The sequence below is a fragment of the Choloepus didactylus genome, chromosome 7, assembly GCF_015220235.1.
Source record: "Choloepus didactylus isolate mChoDid1 chromosome 7, mChoDid1.pri, whole genome shotgun sequence".
Lineage (NCBI taxonomy): Eukaryota > Metazoa > Chordata > Mammalia > Pilosa > Megalonychidae > Choloepus > Choloepus didactylus.
The window spans coordinates 139,338,050-139,346,204 of NC_051313.1; the positions used below are offsets into that span (position 1 = coordinate 139,338,050).

Sequence of the window (8,155 nt, forward strand, 5' to 3'; positions counted from 1 at the left end):
GAGGGTTCCCTGAGTGGAGAGATGTCAAAAAGAAGGAGGGAGCAAACCTTCTCACAATTTTGCCTAGGGTTGGTGGGCTCCATAAAAATTCAAATTAATCATTGTACCACATTTATTGGCTGTTCCTTCCTCTTTTCAGTAGTCAGCGTATATTTGGTTATTCAAAGTATACGTAAGCAAAAAATTTTTCATTGATAATCTTTTGCCTTACATGGGTAATGTGGCGTGTTACCTTTGTGTCATTTTTTTTAAAACCTATGATCTTGGAAAATTCCCTAAAGGTTAATTAAAAGCTTTGCTTTCCAGCCTCTGGTGTATCGTCCTAAATATATTTGCTGGTTTAGATGTCAACAGCAACTGGTGTTTGTGAATGCGTATGCAACATCAAAGAGTTGAGTAAAAGAAGAAGGGGGAACAAACCTCAAATGCTATGTGCCACAGCTGAATAATTGTCTCACTCTCAGTGCTTATTAAAATTATCTAATTCTACCTAGAAAGTACTTCATTAAAAGGTTTCAGGTAAATAAATGTATTCAAGCAATGCAAACTTTTAATTAAGAAAAGCACTACACTATCCACACTTGTTTATTGGAATATGATTCCACATTGCTCAGATCAACATTAATTGACAAATATAATGTGATAGAAATGTTCATATCTTTTTTTTTCCCACTGTGTCCAGGAGTCTTTATTTAAGAGCAAGGTGATGAGTGAGGTAGAGATTAAAATCAAGAGCATCATTCAACTTCAACTTCCTTCAACCAGTTTCCTCCCAAACTCCCTGCCCCCACTCTTTGTGTTCCCAATGCCTTCCTTAGCGCATTTAGAACTTAATCCCCAAAGCCCTGGTTACAAACCCCAGGGTCCCAGTTCCCCAGTTTCTCCCTTTTCCTCTTCTCCTCACCCCACTCCTAGGAAGGTGGGACACCTCAGTTCAAATGCATGGGTGAGTCCAGATGGTGACAGAGGGGAAGGCTGCACCCTCAGGAAAAGAGACAGAGGAGGGCAGTTAGAAAGTGAGGGCCCCCTTAGCCTGGGGTCCCAAAATGGGGCCCTGGTGCCAGAGGAAAGGACGCTGGTCCCCCTGGAAAAGGAGACCCAGCAGCCTCAAATTCCTCTCGTGAATAGTCACTGCTGGTTTGCTTATCCTTTTGGCACTGGTTGCAGAACCACACTTGGACCATGCCCTCCTGCAGCCCGAGCTGCTGCACCACGTGGCTGATCTACTGCAGCGTGGGTTTCCAGTCCTGCAGGAACAGGTTCTCCAGGTGGCCTCTCGCTCGGGTCTCCATGCTCGTCTGCTTTCTCTTCCTGGCCTGCTGCTGGAGGCTCTCCGTTTTGCATATCTCCTGAGGATTTTCATTGCTATCAGCTTGCTCCACCCACTTCTGCAGCGGGGGCCGTGGTTTACACATGTTCTTGAAACTCATCTGCAGAGCCTCAAAACAGCAGATCGTTGTCTGGCTGCACATCTTCCCAAAGAGAACCATAAGGGTGAGCCCCACATTGGCCTGGGTGCACCCCACAGTGATCCTCTTCTGTTTCAGGAAGCGAGGAGGCAAAGTCCGAAGCCAAGTGTCCTGCCCTGGGGAAGGAAGACGTCCCAAGCCAGGGACCTGGTGGAGAAGTGTTTCCATCTTAAAGTTTTTGATGAAACATTTTCTCTCTTTCTGTGTCTGTCTCTGTGTGTGTGTGTGTGTCTCTCATACACATGCACTCACACCACCACCACAACCACCACCACAGATGGGGGGACCGAACAGGTTCATTCATCACACTATCATATATGTTGAAAAGAAGAACCAGGGTTTGGTCAAGAGTTTCAGTCTCTTGAACCAGAATTCTAGACCTTGATTCAGATTCTAAGTTTATAATAAAAATAATAATGTCATTTTAAAGGCTTAGGAACAAAACCAGGAATTTTCCCAAAAGATGAATTTCTCTTTGAAAGACAGCCCTACTCAAAGTTATTCTGAAACTAGCACCCTATTTCTAAGGAAGAGATTTATACTAATTAGAATTAGTCTCTTGGTTTATCAATAATTAGTTGCCATTGAAAACAGATTACATTGAGGCCTTCTCCAAAGTCCTGAACCCTCTGCTTCTATTAATTACTTAACTGTGCAGTGTATTACAGACCCCCATGGAAACACAGGAAGGAAGGTTAGAGCCATTTGGCACTTGCTTATTTGGGTTCCACAGTTAGTAGATATGTAGAGAAGTAGAACATGGCATTAGTGGAATTGATGGGGAAATCGGGGTCTGGCTGTCTCTCTAAGTAATTCTTTTAGCAGGTACCATAAAACTACTGAGTCCATCATCCCTGCCCTGTCCCCACTTGGGGCTTCAGTCTGCTCTGGTAGACTCCATCTGACACCGCCACCTCCTGGGGCTGTGTCACCCTTGATTCCAGTGCCAGATCTTGCCCCACACACTCAGTCTACCACCCGGACCCACATGGCAAACCATAGCAGGCTGACTGCATACCCAGAAAGCGTGCTTGCTTTTGAGCTGGGGAGTCAGAGAGGCTAAACCCATATTGGCCATTTCCCTATCCATGAGCGAATCTGAATCCCCTAATAAAATGAAAATGGCATGTGGTAGTTTGGAGGCTGCAAGTACCCCAAAAAGGATCATGTCCTTTTAAGCCATCCCTGTGGGTGCCGACCTATTGTAGGTGGGACTTTTGATTAGGCTATTTCAATTGAGAGGTGACCCACCTCATTCAATCCTCTTAACTGGAGTCCTTAATAAAAGGATGAAACATATACAGAAGCCAAGAAATGAAATTAAGAGGCTAGAGAACAGCCCCAGAGAAGCTAAAACAGAGAGGAAGCCACTGAAGCCAGAAGCTGAAAGCAATGAAACCTGGGAGACAAGGACCAAAAGATTCTGGCCATGTGCCTTCCCATGTGACAGAGTTGTCCCAGATGCCAGAAGCCTTTCTTCAGAGAAGGTATCCTCCTATCGATCCTTAATTTGGACATTTTCACAGTCTAAGAACTGTAAATTGTAAGTTAATAAATCCCCACTGTAAAAGCCAACCCATTTCTGGTATATTGCCTTTTGTCAGCTTTATCAAACCAAAACAAGAGGGAATGGAAATCCTATGGAAAAACAGATAGGGAGAAAAATATATAGGTATAATCAACTGTAAGTGGTTAAAAAAAAGTTGCAAGTAATCACAGCTGAGTTTTTTCTCTCAAGCTTTAGAATCCTAGAATCTCAGGATTGGATGGAATCTTGAAGGTCATTATATTAGGTATAGTAACTTCTAGCTGCTGAGCAAATAAACCCAGAAATGTCAGTGACTCAACATAATAAAAGTGTTAAAATGCAAGGGAGGTTGGAGAGGGCAGTCTAGGAAGAAGAGGAAACAGGTTTGGTGAATAACCAGCCAGTCTCGACCATAGCTCCATAGCACAATCTTTCCCTTAACCATCTGTACACATATGGTACACCTCTCCTTGAACACCTCTGGTGACAGGGACCTCATTACTAGCTGGAAACCTTGTAGCATACTCAGGGCCCAACCAAATGAGCAAATGGGGAGTCTAAGAGGTAAGTGGGTTCTGTGTGAGCCTACATGGCCTCCTTCATCCTATATCTCAAAAGAGACACACCAACTGGGGTTTAATTCTGAACTAATCTCAATTATGTTGAAAACACAGACTCTACAACCATAAGACATAAAGACATCTGGAAACTTTGGAGCCAGAGCAATAAGCTCCTGGAAGTGTTAGAGCCACCGAGATTCAACAGTGATAAAGATCTAGAACATGTGTTGAGTATCTAAAGCTAAGTGATTAACAGCAACCATTGTTAAAAATTATTGCATAATCAGTTCCTTTTTTACAGGGATGTTGGGGTGTTTTGTCATCTGTAAAGTTCTGTACACAGGTAAAGAATTTTTACTGTTAATTTGCATCAACAGGTATTTATGATTCAAACAATTTGCATAATATGTTTATTAGTGAGCTTACTATTCCTTGGGAATACTGAATAAACAAGTGAAACATGCACACACGCACATACAGATAGCATGTCCTCGATGACATTAACTTCTACTCATCTAGGGGTCTCATGTGTTATATGTAAGTCCTAAGCACCTGTTGGGATTGAATTATGTACCCAGAAAAACATGTTCTTGACCTTAATTCATTCCTGCGGGTGTGAACCCATTGCAATAGGATCTTTTAAAGATGTTATTTTTAGTTATAAAGTGTGGCCTACTGAATCAGTTTGGGCTTTAATCAGGATTACTGGAGTCCTTTTAAGCAGAGTGAAATTCAGACACAGGGAGCCACAGGGAGAAGCAAGGAGCTGGAAGTCAACGGAACCTGGAGAAGAAAGAAGATGCTGCCACATGACAGACAAGCCAAGGACCAAGGATCGCCTACAGCCAGCCCTAGAATGCCACAGTCTTCTGGGAGAACGCATTCCCTTTCTGATGCCTTGGGTATAGATTTCTCCTAGCCTCATGACCATCAGCCAACAAATTCCTGTTGTTAAGCTAACCCATTGTATGGTCTTTGTTTTAGCAACCAGGAAACTAAAACAAATCCCAGTTCCTCGTATTGATTTTTATGACTAGGTGTGATCTTACTGTGGCACTTGTCCACTTCGTTCACAGCCAGTTGACTGTAATACAGGATGTGCCAATTCCTGATGAGCACTGTACATTGCTGGACACTGTCACACAGTAAAACCCTGTGAAAGAACATGTGGGGAGATCTTAACTATCAATAATTGATTGTGGGTAGCAGGGAATAAAGATGGAATAAGGGGCCCCTAAGTAAAGAGGGAAGAGTGAACTGGGTGTAATGCACCCCCAATAAGATGCCTTTTTCTGTCCTAAATTCAGGGAAGCCTCTAAACCTCACTGCAGAGAGCCCCATTTTCTAGATGACATTCACAGCAGCCAACATCTGGTAAAGGGCAACAGCAATGCTTGTCTTTGAGAAGAGTCATGCATCTGAAGTCCTTGCATGTTTCAAATGTGTGCCCACTGGCTTAACAGAGATGGGCCTAGCAAGGGCTTCGGAAATACAGCCGATGACATTGTGCAGCAGAGGCAGCAAACTTGCAGGAGACCTGGTGAAGGGGTTCCCAAAGGACAGCAGCAGTGGGAACCATTCAGATGGGGGACGATGGCCTTGGTGGGAGAGAGCTTGGGCAGGTTGCTGGCTTGGGGCTAGGTCTTTCAGAGGCATCCAGTTGGGGAGAAGGGAGCTTTGATGGCAGAGATGGAGAAAGATCTGAGGCTGTTAATACTCAAAATCGGCCCATATTCTCTCCCTATATTGACTCAAATCCAAGTGCGATATTGGAAGAGGTAATGATCTTACCAGGAATTTCATTAAAAGTAACTTACTTTTTTTTTTAATTTTATTAAATTCAGTTTTATTGAAATACATTCACACACCATACAATCATCCATGGTATACAATCAACTGTCACAGTATGATAACATAGTTACGTGTTCATCACCACACTCTATCTCTGAACATTTTCCCTACATCAGAAAAAAACAGAACAAGAATAAAAAATAAAAGTGAAGAAAGAACACCCAAATCATCCCCCCATCCCACCCCATTTGTCCTTTAGTTTTTATCCCCATTTTTCTACTCATCCATACACTAGATAAAGGGGGTATGATCCACAAGTTCTTCACAATCACACTGTCACCCCTTGTAATCTACATTATTATATAATTGTCTTCAGGAGTCCAGACTGCTGGGTTGGAGTTTGGTAGTTTCAGGTATTTATTTCTAGCTATTCCAATACATTAAAACCTAAGAGGTGTTATCTATATAGTGCATAAGAATGTCCACCAGAGTGACCTCTCGACTCCATTTGGAACCTCTCAGCCACTGAAACTATTTCGTCTCATTTTGCATCCCCCTTTTGGTCAAGAAGATACTCTCAGTTCCACAATGCCGGGTCCACATTCATCCCTGGGAGTCATATTCTGCGTTGCCAGGGAGATTTACAACCCTGGGAGTCGGGTCCCACGTAGTGGGGAGGGCAGCGAGTTCACCTGTCGAGATGGCTCAGTTAGAGAGAGAGAGGGCCACATCTGAGCAACAAAGAGTTACTCAGGGGGAGACTCTTAGGCACAATTACATGCAAGTTTAGACTCTCCTTTGCCGTAACGAGCTTCATAAGGGGAAGTCCCATGCTCGAGAGCTCAGCACATCAAACCGCCAGTCCCAATGTTTGTGACAACATCAACACCAGTCCAGGTGAGGATGTCCAACACATCCGCACCTTCTCCCAGATCCTCGGGGCTGGGGAGGGGGAGGCTGTAAATATATTTTTTATCATCTGCCCAAATTAAAAAGTAACTTACTTTTAATAATATAGATATGTCTGTTTCTAGCATGGTCCTAAGAGTCTTCTCTCCTTAAAAAAAAAAAATGCAAGCTCCAGCTAGACATCCCAAACGGCCATGGTATGCCATGCTCTTACCAAAAGTAGTCCCCAGATACCTAGGTTCCCTACCTGCGATTCTATAAAAGATGCACTCACTAAGTTTTATCTCTCATTAGCCTAATAACAAATTGAGGAAGCAGGGGAAGTAGAAATTACTGTGTTCATTTTGTAAATGGTGAAAGAGAAAACCAGAGAAGACTTTCCCAATGTCCTATGCTGTGCTTTAGGAAGAAACGGGCAGCAGGTGGCTCAGTGTCCACGGCAGATGAGGGCTGACAAATTGTTTCTGGTGGTGATGGGAGTTAAAGGCTTGGATCAGAGACTGGGCACTTGCCACTGCCCTCACCTTCTTTGCTGACTCCCTTGGTTTAATCCAACATCCTGTCAGAGAGGCTGCTTGGAAGTACAAGAAAGGGCTTACTAGTTCATAAAAATTGGGCTCAGAGTAAACATCGATTTAGAAAGGGACCTTAGTGTTTATTTTACAGTTAGGGAAACTGAGGCAGAGAATGCAAATGGTTTCCGCCAAACAAAGTAGCAGAGCCAGCCAAGAACTCAGATCTTCAGCCTCCTCCCCCATCCAGTCTCCATACCTAGAGACTCATCTTTTAAGTCTGCCAAGTGTCTGTTTTTTGGGGGGGGTGGGTAGGGTGGTGGTGGATTAGTCCTCCGACAGAAAAGAGACAGGAAATGACTAATCTCTGTTTTGGTAAAGTCTGTGTAATAACTGATCAAACCCTCCTAAGAGATCATCTCACTGACGTTTTGATTTCTAAAATGTCAAAACATGTAAAGGATCATCAAGTTAAAATTAAATCTCAGGTGGGTTGGAGAAAATTGGCAGATTTAAAAATAAAAGGATAGAATTGAAGAAAAGAATATCTCATCTTGTACACGTAGCTGTTGGCATCACCGTGCTACTTCCAACCCAGCAATCCAGGCAGCCACCCTGAAAAGAGCTTCCCCTGGATTCCCAGGCACCCTCAAGTGTTCAGCCGAGAAAGTCACCAGTGACAGGCTGGGAACCCTGTTTGCAGAGGATGCTGAGAGAGGGAGACGCCTCAAAGTGAAACGTTTGCACTCGGAAAATTCAAATAAAGGTGCAGGGCAAGATGAGACTAACTCTGCTTGTAGAAGCTCATTGCCTCCACCAAAGAGAGCCCATGAATTCTAAGAAGCATTGATTCTTTGGAAGAAAGAAAGAAAGAGAGGGAAGTAGGGAGGAAGGGAAGGAGGGAAAGAAATCACCCTGAACTATAAAGACATGTCTTCGGCACTAGACTGAAGACACATTTTCGAAGCACTCTGCCCCTATTTTACCTACCAGGCATGGCCTGGGCATAGTGAAAATGCGGTACAAGAATCCAAAAGACAAAAATCAGTACATCTTTTTGTATTATAAGAAAAATGCTAGACCAGCCAGAAGAATTTTGACAAACTGTTGACAAGGTGTGTCTAAAGTTGTATAAAATCTCAACTAAGCACAGGGTTTCGGGTGTACAGAGTCCCAACCACAAGGTGTAAATGACTGCCTCTTCTTCCCGGCTTTCGTTCCTCCCACCGGGAAGTGGCAATGGGGCGCACATGCCTCTCATTTGGGGCAAAGTGCAATTCCTGTAATGTTCTGTATTGAAGGGGCTTTGACCACAAATGAGTCCTCCTTGGAGCAATGCAAAAGAAGAACCTGTGGTAGTTTGGAGACAGTATTACCCCAGAACAT

The 8,155-nt window shown here is 43.6% G+C and overlaps 1 pseudogene; it reads right to left on the reverse strand.

Annotated features, from left to right (window-relative positions):
- Positions 1 to 929: 929 nt before the first annotated feature.
- LOC119540835 lies at positions 930 to 1,637 on the reverse strand (annotated as a pseudogene).
- Between the last annotated feature and the right edge of the window lie 6,518 nt (positions 1,638 to 8,155).